The following is an 11,652-nucleotide window of genomic DNA, read 5'->3' on the forward strand; positions in this document are numbered from 1 at the left end:
CCTTGCCCCAGCCATTTGCTTCTGACAACCTGATGCCAGATTTTTCCTCTTGGGAAGAGCTACATTTTCAGCTTTTGTTGTCCGAAGCAAATGGCTGGGACAAGGAGTTTTTTGGGGTCAAAGTTTCTGAGGGAAGGGGTTATACGGCAAGTGCCGTAACAAACGAGGGCTAATGATATACCAACATTTAATTTTTTTGTATTTTGATAAGCTAACATTTAAGTAACCCAGTATAGTTAATTAAATTATACGCATGATTGGGTGAGCGCGACAAAGTGCGACGGATACGACACTCACGCGCGATGGTAGTTGATACCCACCAGAACCCGTGTTTAACACTTTCTTTCGCGAAATATGGAAAATGCTTTTATGGAACACTTGGTCTGGTTCATCTCTGTCACTATGGAGCTCAGCCTCGGAACTAGGAAGAGTTTAATAAACTATCAAAATAAAATAAGTTAAATTGTAATTTCAACTCAAAACTACCCTCTTTGAATCTATGGCAGGCCCCGATCTTGCCAAAAATCTTACCCGGGCAAAACATCTAGGCGCCCAGGTTTTGACCTGAAATCTTATTTTTCAGCTGTATACTACCATAGTAAGTTTTTGCTTCAATGGTTTATGAAAACCGGGTTGTATCCGATTTTTCACCGTATTCCAAAATTGTATTTTGTGCACTAAACATGCCTAAAAATAGATTATGGTGTCATACGTTTAAAAACCCTAACCATTAGGGTTTTTAAACCGCACTCTTATCTTGTTCATGAACATTTATTGCATTTCATGAAAATTCCCTTAATCAAAAGTTTCCTTTGCATGTTTTTGACTCCAGAATTGTTCTGGACAAGACGGCGAGAAGATAATCGAAGACGATCCTTCACCAATCGAAGTAATTCCTTCGCCACTTGAAGCGGAACTAGAATTTGCATTGCCTGACTGTGGTAGTACGATTTATAAAAAGTACAAAAATTTCCAATTTACAGATAAAGATTTTGAGACAGTGTTACATATTCGTTCAAAATACGTTCAAAATAAATAAATAGGGATTACGTCACTAATAATTGACGATGACCTAAATGTGTATTTATGGTGTGAATGTTATTTGTATTGCATTCGTATCAAATGAAAGAAAGCATTCATATAGAATTGTAGCTAGAGTTGGTCATCCGATCCGATCCGATCCGATCGGATTATCCGAGATTATCCGACCACTTACTATAACATGTATCCGATCCGACCCAATCCGATCCGTCGGATCGGATCGGATATTATCCGACCATGTTGTTATGCCAAACGATCCGACATGTGGGACATGTATGTATTGGTGGGGTGACGATCCTGCCATTGTTGGACAGGACCGTCAGCTGCGCAAGCACTAAAGGCTTATTGCAGTCGACATGTGGGACATGCAAGGATCTATAATTAGGCTGATACGACGACGAGAAAGAGAGAGACGGAGAGGAGAATTTAAGATAGTATGAGTTTAGGATAAGTGTGGTGTGGACCACGGTATTAGTTAGTTGTGGTTAAGTTAGGATAAGTAGTCAGTAAGTGGAATGGAAATAAAGGAATATTATAAGGAAGAATAGCCCGAGACCCCTTAATTCTCCACCCACCACCATCGAAATCGCGTAACATGGGGGCTCAACCCCAGTTGGACCTTCCTGAGGGGACGTACCTCTGGGGGCATCGTTTCCTCAGGACTCCAACTCGGACTCGGTCTGGCGACGCGACGAATCTACTGCGGTGGGGAAATCTACCTCAGGTTCGGGTATCAAAATTCATTCTTCCTTAAATTGCACTAACACATAACAATAAATAATTGTCTTACAATTCGACTCGATAATAATCGGTATGTACGGGTATGAAGTTGGCATTGTTCAGTAGATCTATGAGCAGTTCTGGAAAATCGTATTGACGAATATAGTCTCGCTATTCATGTCAGTGCGATTGGCAGGAACTAGCTCATTTTTTAATTTTAAACCGTTCTGGGGGAGGAGGTTGTTCTGGTCTGGTGGGGAGTTCGATAGTACTGCCCTACCAGTCAGCTGCAGCTAACTTACCTGGAGCGAATTGGTAGTTTATTCGGAAAAATAATTGCCTTCATTGTCACCCCGTATTTTTTAGTGTGGTTAACTAACTCGTGTAATACACATTGCATAATAATGCTAAACCAAGTGTGTTACTAACTTTTACTGCATTAAAATGAGCAGAGCACGGTTAGGTATTCATCTTTAACTATCTCAAATGAGGGATAAAATTTATTGGCCAATTTTGTTATGCATATATAGGTGTACACGGAAATGTTTGAAAACTTCAGCAAAATTTTGGAATCTCATAATTCATTGTATTATTTAAAATTCGATTACATATTTCATCCCATTTCTAGGAATTTATGCGAATAATTTATTAAAAACTTCAGGAAATCATGTCAATACGTGTGTACGGGTCATATCTTCAAGTCATGCGAGAATAAATTTTTAACGCAGTAGATAAATATTAGTAGATAAATATTCGATGTATGTCCGGGTGCATCTCTATGCCCAAAAATAAAACTGAATGGGGAAAGTTAAAAATATATGATCCGTTTTCCCTGCATAAGCAATTCGACCTTAGAGCAGCAGGAGACCAACATTTAACCCATCATTGAGTTAATTCGCAGCCAAGAAATGCATCGCAACCTTCACAGCACACACAAAAATAGATCACTAGTATGCCACCCTAAATAATAAGTTATTTGCAAATTCTGTTTCTTGAGGGCACCTTGACAATTTCTATTGTTACGAGGTAGTGCATGTATTTAGTTCCGGAGGTTAGCAGATGTTCTGCCGAATTTATTTTTGTCCATGTCCAGAAAAGGAATTACCTCATGAATTTTTCCGTAAACTTTGGCAGGCTGATACATTTAGCATTAGCAAGCCTTCACTACTAGCACAAATACGAACAACTCTATACGAAATAAATATATATATATACCTTTGTAGTGTACTACTTACTAAGTTACAAAGTGGTAAGTGATCCGGGATCCGACTACGTCATAAACCCAGAAAGTAGCATTTATTTTTAGGCCCAGAGATTATCACTCACTCGTTTCTTCCCTTCGCAAAAAAAAGACGAGTAAAGTTGACGAGGATTTGCCGTTCTTTTATTTCAATTTGTGTACATAGGCATGAGGCACAGGGTTAATAATACTCATGCATGCAGTGTGACAGTGCCACTGTGACTGCACTTTATACACTTAGCTTATGCCAAACCGATTCTCATTTTCCCACAACCACACTGATTAATAAGATCACACATTACGTATCGGAAGGGTTAGGTGAGATACATTCTTTATAGGACTTAAAATTACTTATTTACTGTATGACATAATCTGGGTTCAGCTTTTTCATAATGCATACCGTACCTCATCACACGAACGAAAACCTTAATATTTAAGTATGTCCTCAATATACTTTTAAGCCACGATGATCAACTTGTAATGTGCAAATGAGACAGGTTTTTCATATTATTACTTTCTCCCGTGCACATATCATTCATTCACTGGGCGGCACCGTAGTTTTAATTACATAAAATCGCAATTTCTTGCATCATCGTTTGGTGCAACTGGCGTAGAATTAATTAACAAAAGGGGAATCGCCATAAAAAGTAGGTAAAAAATCATCGGAAATTTAGCAATTGACAATGATGAAAATTTGAAAAAAAAGAATGGGGTTCATACGTTTGAATGCATTTCATAATCTAAGGCCGTGTGGGGTGCACGCACCATATTTTCTGCTTATTTGAATCTGCTTAAATTTATATAATATAATGTGGATAGTTTCTGCACAACAAACGATAAAAATAAGTCAATTAGAAAAAAATGTGAAAAAGTCACTTTCTCCGTTCACCATTTTCTTAATGTGAGTTCATATTCACGCATGTATTGGTGACGACATGCAAGCATAATAAAATGGAAAAATAATATAAAAAGGGGACTAGGTAATCAGTTGCAGTGGTGTGAGAGCTGCAATAGATTAGGAGGAAGCAGAGTTTAAGTCAGACGTGACTTCGGCCAGTGGTCCACGTGGTAAATAGAAATACGAAAAATTATGTAAATGCATGGAATATGCATAATAACTGGCAAAATCACTGCAGATGAAATTGATAATTCCTGCAAAATATAATAATTCCTGCAGAGGATATCATTCCTGCAGAGGTAATAGGAAATTCGAATTCCGGTCCTAAAGGGACGCGTGTTGGACGCGCCAGGGAAATCAGAAGGGAACTGGTCGCTACAGTATCTCTTATCTGATGGGTTTTGTAAGGATTCACAATTGATAGGGAAATTGTGTAGGATGCATTCCTTTGCTTATTACACACTGATTAGAATACGTCATAAGCTAGATGGAAAATAGGAAGTTGTTTCGCGCATACATATTTATTATCTCGTCGTTTTTAAGATTTTCGTGAAAAACTTGTCCACTTAGAAAGATTGAGTTTTCACTCGTACTCGATTAATATCTTAAAATGGATCCGTATCATAAGTATTCTTCGGTCAAAGGAATACTTTGGATAAAGGTCAATGTTTTATTCAGAAGGGCTGACCACCTAACTGCGTATAAACAAAATCAAAACCTGCATTAATTTAAATTAATTCTTTCACAAGAAAATGGGTTTGACAAAAGTATTGCAAAATCCCGACCCAGCTTTTATTAGGTGTATTATGATCGTTCCGAAAATGGGACACGGGTCTTGCCGTTGCCTTTATAAGTAATTACATATGTATCACAATTCGGGAAGAACTATTGCATTAATTTCTACCTCTAGTTATAATTTAGAATATTGTGATCACTACTATTTCCGTAGCCTTCGTAAATTTTCGTAAAGTTGGTAAATAGCGTAAACCGAGTAAATGTCGTTTTTTTAGATAACAAGTTTCTATCAGCAAAATTGCATGACAATACACAATGGATGGATAAGTTCACTGGTAATTTTAGGTTCAATTTTTTACCAAACTCAACACAAGCATTTGTGCAAATCAGTTATCAAGGCAGAGGAAAAATGGTAATCTTATGGAACGTACATAAATGTGGAGATGAATTTGTTGCACCACACAAGAAAAGACACCATGGATTCAAGTAATTGAATATTTTCACTAATCCTGACCTATGATATTCATACTTCGATTTTAAAAGCAAAATTTTGGGTAGTCAAAAATTACGCACCTCATCCAGACATGGATTTTATTATTTTTATCGCTATGTTCACAATCGGCGGACTCACGTCAATTGCGTCGTCCATTCAAAATATTTAAAAAATTAAATTATAACTTATGAATTACGAAAATAAAATTATGATGTGCCTGTGAACTAAAACTTGACAATTGGCAGGAGAATATGTCGTTACGTAAGTCCCAAATATTGCTTATTGTAAGAAATTTCATTTTTTATGAGCATGTCATTATTATGACAATTATGAACGACGTGAAAGACGGTGGATTATTGGTAAAATAACATCATATGTAAACGGAATAACAATTGAGGAAGGACTGGAAAAATCTCTTTAAAGTCTTACACAAGGTTACACGGTAAACGAAATGTTTTAGTTATGTCAGGTATTAAAATGGTAAAAACTTCATAAGTTGTGGATTTAATTAAATCGAGCAACGTCTAATACGGCTCAAAATTGACACTGAATTATATTCTTAATTTTTCATTTGAATATGTCATTTTATTTTATTTTCAGTTAGTCTGGTATCCTGTAGAGCAAGACGATACCCGCAATATCATTGTTTTTATTTAAGAAAATTAATATTTTCTTTTAAATTTCAGTTTCTCTGCTTGGCCGCTTATATAAATTGGTAGAAATTGGTGACGGGATAAGTTTTCTTATTTATAAATTTATCATTTATGCATGCGAACTTCCGATTTTGGTTTTAATTATTGTTGTTCAATTTTACAGCATACCCGAGCTGCCAGATAGGCGTTGATTGGGTACCTGCACCTCTTGGTGCCGAAACAGCAACGAAATGGGACAGGATCATGTATTGATTGGGCGTTGATGACCAGTAACGAATGAACGAGGTTCGATCTTCGTTTAACGAAATTTCGTTGCCTAATCAATACCTAGTTAACAGCATTGTCTAAATGCCGGTTATTTGTTACACAGTACTTAACGAAATTTCGGCATTGAAATAATGACAATGTGTAAATGAGTATTGCAAATCTCGTATCCAAAAATCAAAATTATTTATTACAATTAATTTGGAACAAGAATCGATTCATATTTTATATGTACAGAATTATAACATATATAAGCAATAAACATAGCTAAGTATGATTGATTTCATATGAATTACACAATGAAACGAAAAAATATTTCTTTTTACAAGGAAGAAGAGTACACTTCCTTGATAGAATTGTGGGGTCTAATTTTTGTAAAATTCCCAGTTTATGTGCATACCCTATCTCTAATTGTTTGCAATAAATAGGATAAGATTTTGGTTGTGTTTCGTTGCAAAAAAATCGGGTTAGGGAGGAATTTAGTTTTTGGGCAGAAAATTTAGGGGGGACTGAATCTATTTCTGATAGCCGTCGAACTACTTGAGCTAACGGTGCATTTTTAGAACGTAGCATACGCTTTATTATTTGCATAAAATTTTCGAATGGAAATGCACTAAAATTATCAAGGGCCCCATGGAGTTGTGGTTGAGTTGAGTTGAGTTGGGTTGAGTTGTGGAGTTGTAGTGGAGCCCCACTAACTTCCACTTTCTTGGTACATTTTTGGCCAAATTGCTTATAATTTAAGATTCTAGCTAACCCTTTCTCTAAACCAAAGTGATAAAATTGGCCTCCTTCGATATCTTGCCGAACTTCTCGCTGAGTTTGTAATAATGTTCTCGGATCAATTGGTAAGCCATAAGTAGGTAACCACTTGCGACATATTTCTAATAAATATTTTAAGGCAGCGTGAGTAATATTGTGGTTTACTGCCCAGTTTCTAAGGGACGACATGTGGTTAAGGTTGGAAATCCTACCAATCTCATTGTGTAATTCATGATTACTTTCATCATCACTACTACTACTACTGTATTCAATTTGAGATGAATTTACAATATTGTCATTTTAATAAGGTTCAACACAACTTAGACTATTATTTATTACAAATGGGGTTGTTTCGAAATTGTTTGATGATTGTGGCAAACTTGTAGTTACACGTACGGTTCTAATCTGATTCAGCATTTGACTCAGCCGCCTCTAGACCCTCCCGCGCTTTGTTGACCTCGGTGCCTGCATTTTTCGCCTTCGAACGCTTTTGTTTCCCTTCCTCTCCCCTGTTAACTGAATCCCGAAGCCACTTAGCAATGAATGAATCCAATCTGCTTTCAACTAAATCCAGCTTTATTTTCTCAGAGAGAACATTCCCATCTTTGTAGTAGAACTGGCGGACGGATTCTGTAAATTACACCAAATAAATGAACAAATTAATTTTAATATCTCGCTTTTATATCTCTCGAGACGTTTACATAACTAATTTACAGCACAGAGTTCCACCAAATGCCGCTTTGTTAGAGGAATCTGTGAACCTCAAAATTAGTGCAAACTCATGTTTGATGATTGCCTTTAACGTGTTGTTGACAGCAAGCGTCACTGAATCCCCTCCTAGTCGCGAGAAGAACGTAACCTTTAAAATATATGTACATATGATAACTTATTAGTACGCCATTTCTGATACATAAAATTGCATAACAAGATAAACTTATTAAAAATTACCTCAAGATTAAATAAAGTATTGTCGGCAGCAAAGATCTCGTTCACTTGCTGTAATTGTTCTTGGTTTTTGATTGGCCAAACGATATTACTTGACCGTAACTGTGAAGGAGTACTGAGAGACCGCAATATTATTGTTTTCAGGTCTTTGATGTCTTCTTGTAAAATCAGTTGATTTTGGAGCGAAGTCACCTGAAATGCTGAGTTAAAAGCTGAAATTAATTGCAATATCCACTTATACCACGATTTACGATTTATAATAAAAATAATTACATACCCCGAAATTCCTGCATTAAAGTGGAGAGACGCTCATCATAATTAATTGTGATAGGAATTGGTTCAATTGCTTGATTCGTGATACTAATTTCTTCATTGCCTAGTAATTGAAATAATTGCTTAAATATTCTTTAAATTTGTAAAATTCTTAAAAATTCATATAAAGGGTGTTAATAAAGTCCGATCCCATGAATTTTTTGGAGCGCGGTTGTTACAAATTCAGCTGGAACTTTTGAACCAGTGAAGTTATTTATTTCAAATTTTTACCATGGGAGGAACAACTAAACGTGTAAGTCATGAGCATCTTAGAGTTAAGATACAAACATTGCATCAGCAGGGGTTTAAACCTGCAGAAATTGTGCAAAAATTGGGCTGCAGCCGCAGAACTGTTTGGAAATGGAAGAACAAAAATTTTGTCCACGACAAAAAGCGACCCGGGCGACCCAGAAAGGTGTCACCTACCACAAAGAGAATGATTAAAAACAGACTTTACAAGAAAACCGGTAGTTCATTACGTAATTGTGCAAGGGAGTTAAATGACTCAAAACGCTATAAAGAGAAGAAGAAGCAAATTAACTATGTGACCGTGCAAAAATTTGTGAAATCTACGAGGTGGGGTCACACAGCTTACAAACTAACCAAAAAACCTCTCATGTAACAAAAAAATATCGATGACCGTCTGAAATTTGGAGAACTCCTTCAGAAAAGTGGCCATTTGAGTGAAAAAAGACTTGGTGAAGAATTGCGCAGTCACATCCTTTGGACTGACGAATCTATTATTGAGCTATATCCAAAATTGAACCAACAAAATGTTCGTTACAGGACAGAAAACAAATCGGATGTACCATCAAGAGCAGTCCCAAAATTCGGGCTTAAAGTTATGGTAGCGGGTGGATTTTGTGCACGTGGCGTGACTCCTCTACATATCATACCAAAAGGCCAAACAGTCAATGCAAAGTATTATATGGAAAAAATATTACCTATCTATTTCGATAGCATGGGGAACAAGGAAATATTTCCGAATGAAAGAAAAATAGTTTTCATGCAGGATGGTGCTACAGCCCATACAGCAAAAGCGAGTTTGAGTCTCATCAAGACGCAAGTTTCAACGGTCTGGAGCAAGGGGGTGTGGCCCGGAAACAGCCCAGATTTGAATCCCCTGGAGAACCTGTGGTCCATACTTAAGGAAAATGTATACAAAGAACCACAACCCCGGACGAGGGAAGAGCTAGTAAAAAAAGTTCAAGATGTATGGAATTCGATTCCCACAGACACATTGGAAAAATTAGCACAGAGCCTTAAACAAAGAGTTGAGGGCATGGTTAAAGTAAATGGTAACAAGACCAAATACTAAGGTAAATATGTCGAACATTTTTTGTAAGTATCACGGGTAGTTTTTTTTATACTAGCCTTCACTTTTTTATAGGAAAAATGGGATCGGACTTTATTAACACCCTTTAGATACCTTCAACATCCACTTGTCCCGTGGATTGTGAAGATCCAGCACCAATTTCAATGTCGCTGGTATCAATATAACTTGGCTTTAAATGCTTCTTGGCTTTAGTATTAGCACGATTAAAACTATCTGCAAAAAAATAATTATTTAATCATTGTTTAGGTCTAAAGCATTTATAAAAAAGTCTTACCAGAACTTGTCTTGACAACGATCTCCCAGCTCTTCCATAAAGGGTCCGGTCGTGAATGAGGATCTTCTTGAATTTTTTTAAAACCCTTCGGCCTGTTCGATGGAAATGTACACTTTTTGTTGTCTTCTGAAAGCCAAGTTTTTGGAATAACCTCAATAGTCTGGTCAGCAATAAACTCGACGACACAAAATTGCTTTAAAATTTTGTCAGACATGACGAAATAAATGCGAATGATACTTTGATTTTATTTGATTCACAAACAAAAAATGAAAGATAAAAGTGGCGGTGGCGTCTCACATACAGGCAATGCTGAGATAGTGTTGATGTGGTGAAGATAATGAGCACCGATCCGGCATTGATTTTTCCGTACCCACAAGGTGCCTGTACAGGAATTATTTATCAACGCCAATATTGTGCTACTAAATCTGCAAGTTTTGAGCAACGAAATTTCAGCGTTGATTAGGTACTCAAAGCTAGCTACCAAAATGGTACTGAGTGTAAGCGCTGTTTATGCGTAATGAAATATCAATACCTGACCAATATTTTATCGCCACTTGCATCTTAACGGTGAATATTCGGTATGCATATGCTACTAAATCAACATTTAAATTTTGGTGACGATTCTTAATTAGCAAATCGTTGCGTGCATCATTACCAAATCTTCACCTCTGTCAGCTCGGGTATTCTCTTCTCTCTCCACTCGCTCAATCTCTCTCTCTCTCCAGAAAAATAATGATAATTATAATTCACACAGGATTAGACTGTATCAAATCATATCGATTTGTCCATGTTATATTTTTAAATTGTGATAATGAATGTCTGAAATATTTATGAAATTTTATAAACAATGCAAATATTTATGATTTAGTTTACTTATAGCTATTATTGCCTGATTATTATCTAATTTTAATTCTGTATGTATTTCTTTAAAATTAGTTGCATTTCGGAAGTTTTTAGTTGTATAATTTACTTGAAAATAACTTGCATTTTGTAAAAATATTACTCCAAAAAAGCATATACCATCCTACGAATTGTCTCTGAATCTGGAAAAAATGGACATAGTTTTCTCTTTTATCATCTATCCTGATCAAATGGGATTTTAATGTGTTATCAATTTCGGTACCTTATAGAATTGGGCACCTTTTTCATTATGATTTATTTTATACTAAATAAGGAGAAAATTTTCCTGCCCCGAATTCGTGTCGTGCTCCCTTACGCATCACTGTCGCAACAAGAGTACGCGATTTACTCCAACTTTCTTCAGTAATGATTATCTCTTACGGTCTTCATCATTAACAGATTTTAGAAGACATTAATCACATCGTGAACTTTTAATCCATACGAATCATGAGATTTTAAACGTGTTTGTCTGCTCGTCAGTTTTCGTCAAAGTTAGGGGAGAAAGTGCGGAGATATAAAAGAAATTACCAAATCCGTTGATTATTGCGATAATTTGACCTTTACGTACTCGACTATTTTAAATAGTTAACCTAATTCGGTTTGGAAAATTGTCTTCCGGTTAAACTTGCAATGTCTATTTTCACTACGGAATCCTGTACTTTATCCGTTACCAAGTTATGTTGAAACAATAATCTATTTCACATTTTTATCTGACCTGTTATACACACATATATGGTACCTATATGACTACGATTCTCGGTACCCTCCGTTAAGTTTACGAAATAATTGCAATCTTTTCCTCATTCTGTATTAGCTTCAAGTATACACACGGATCTACGCGTCGTGACTCTCATATCTTCATTTAAAGTCGGGGGAGATAAATCCAAAATTGCAAAATGTTTTCATTGTACCGATAATGTGACCATTATGTATTGAATTACCTATTCCAATTAGGTTTCCCAAATGAAGATAAATATGCAGTAATTTAATATCAATTATCTGAATATGTACTCCGACAACTTGTAATTTAAATAGTCATAATCTCACCTTTCTCCGATGCTATCAACAAATAATAATGA

General features: G+C 36.1%; 2 long non-coding RNA genes across 4 annotated transcripts; one reads left to right on the top strand and one right to left on the bottom strand.

The window, feature by feature from the left end:
* Positions 1-3,154: 3,154 nt before the first annotated feature.
* Positions 3,155-11,406, bottom strand: LOC118439229. Of its 3 annotated transcripts, none has more exons than XR_004837293.1 (3): positions 9,674-11,406; positions 9,493-9,612; positions 3,155-8,127 (listed from the first exon to the last, which is right to left on the bottom strand). It is a non-coding gene; the product is annotated as an uncharacterized LOC118439229 (long non-coding RNA). The 3 variants fall into 3 exon arrangements; XR_004837294.1 differs by having other exon boundaries at positions 3,155-7,665; positions 7,755-8,127; positions 9,493-11,406; XR_004837292.1 differs by having other exon boundaries at positions 9,493-11,406.
* Positions 5,953-8,224, top strand: LOC118439230. Its single transcript, XR_004837295.1, has 2 exons — positions 5,953-6,065; positions 7,896-8,224. It is a non-coding gene; the product is annotated as an uncharacterized LOC118439230 (long non-coding RNA).
* Positions 11,407-11,652: the final 246 nt, after the last annotated feature.

This window comes from Folsomia candida, unplaced genomic scaffold (assembly GCF_002217175.1).
Source record: "Folsomia candida strain VU population unplaced genomic scaffold, ASM221717v1 Fcan01_Sc032, whole genome shotgun sequence".
NCBI classification, from domain to species: Eukaryota; Metazoa; Arthropoda; class Collembola; order Entomobryomorpha; family Isotomidae; genus Folsomia; species Folsomia candida.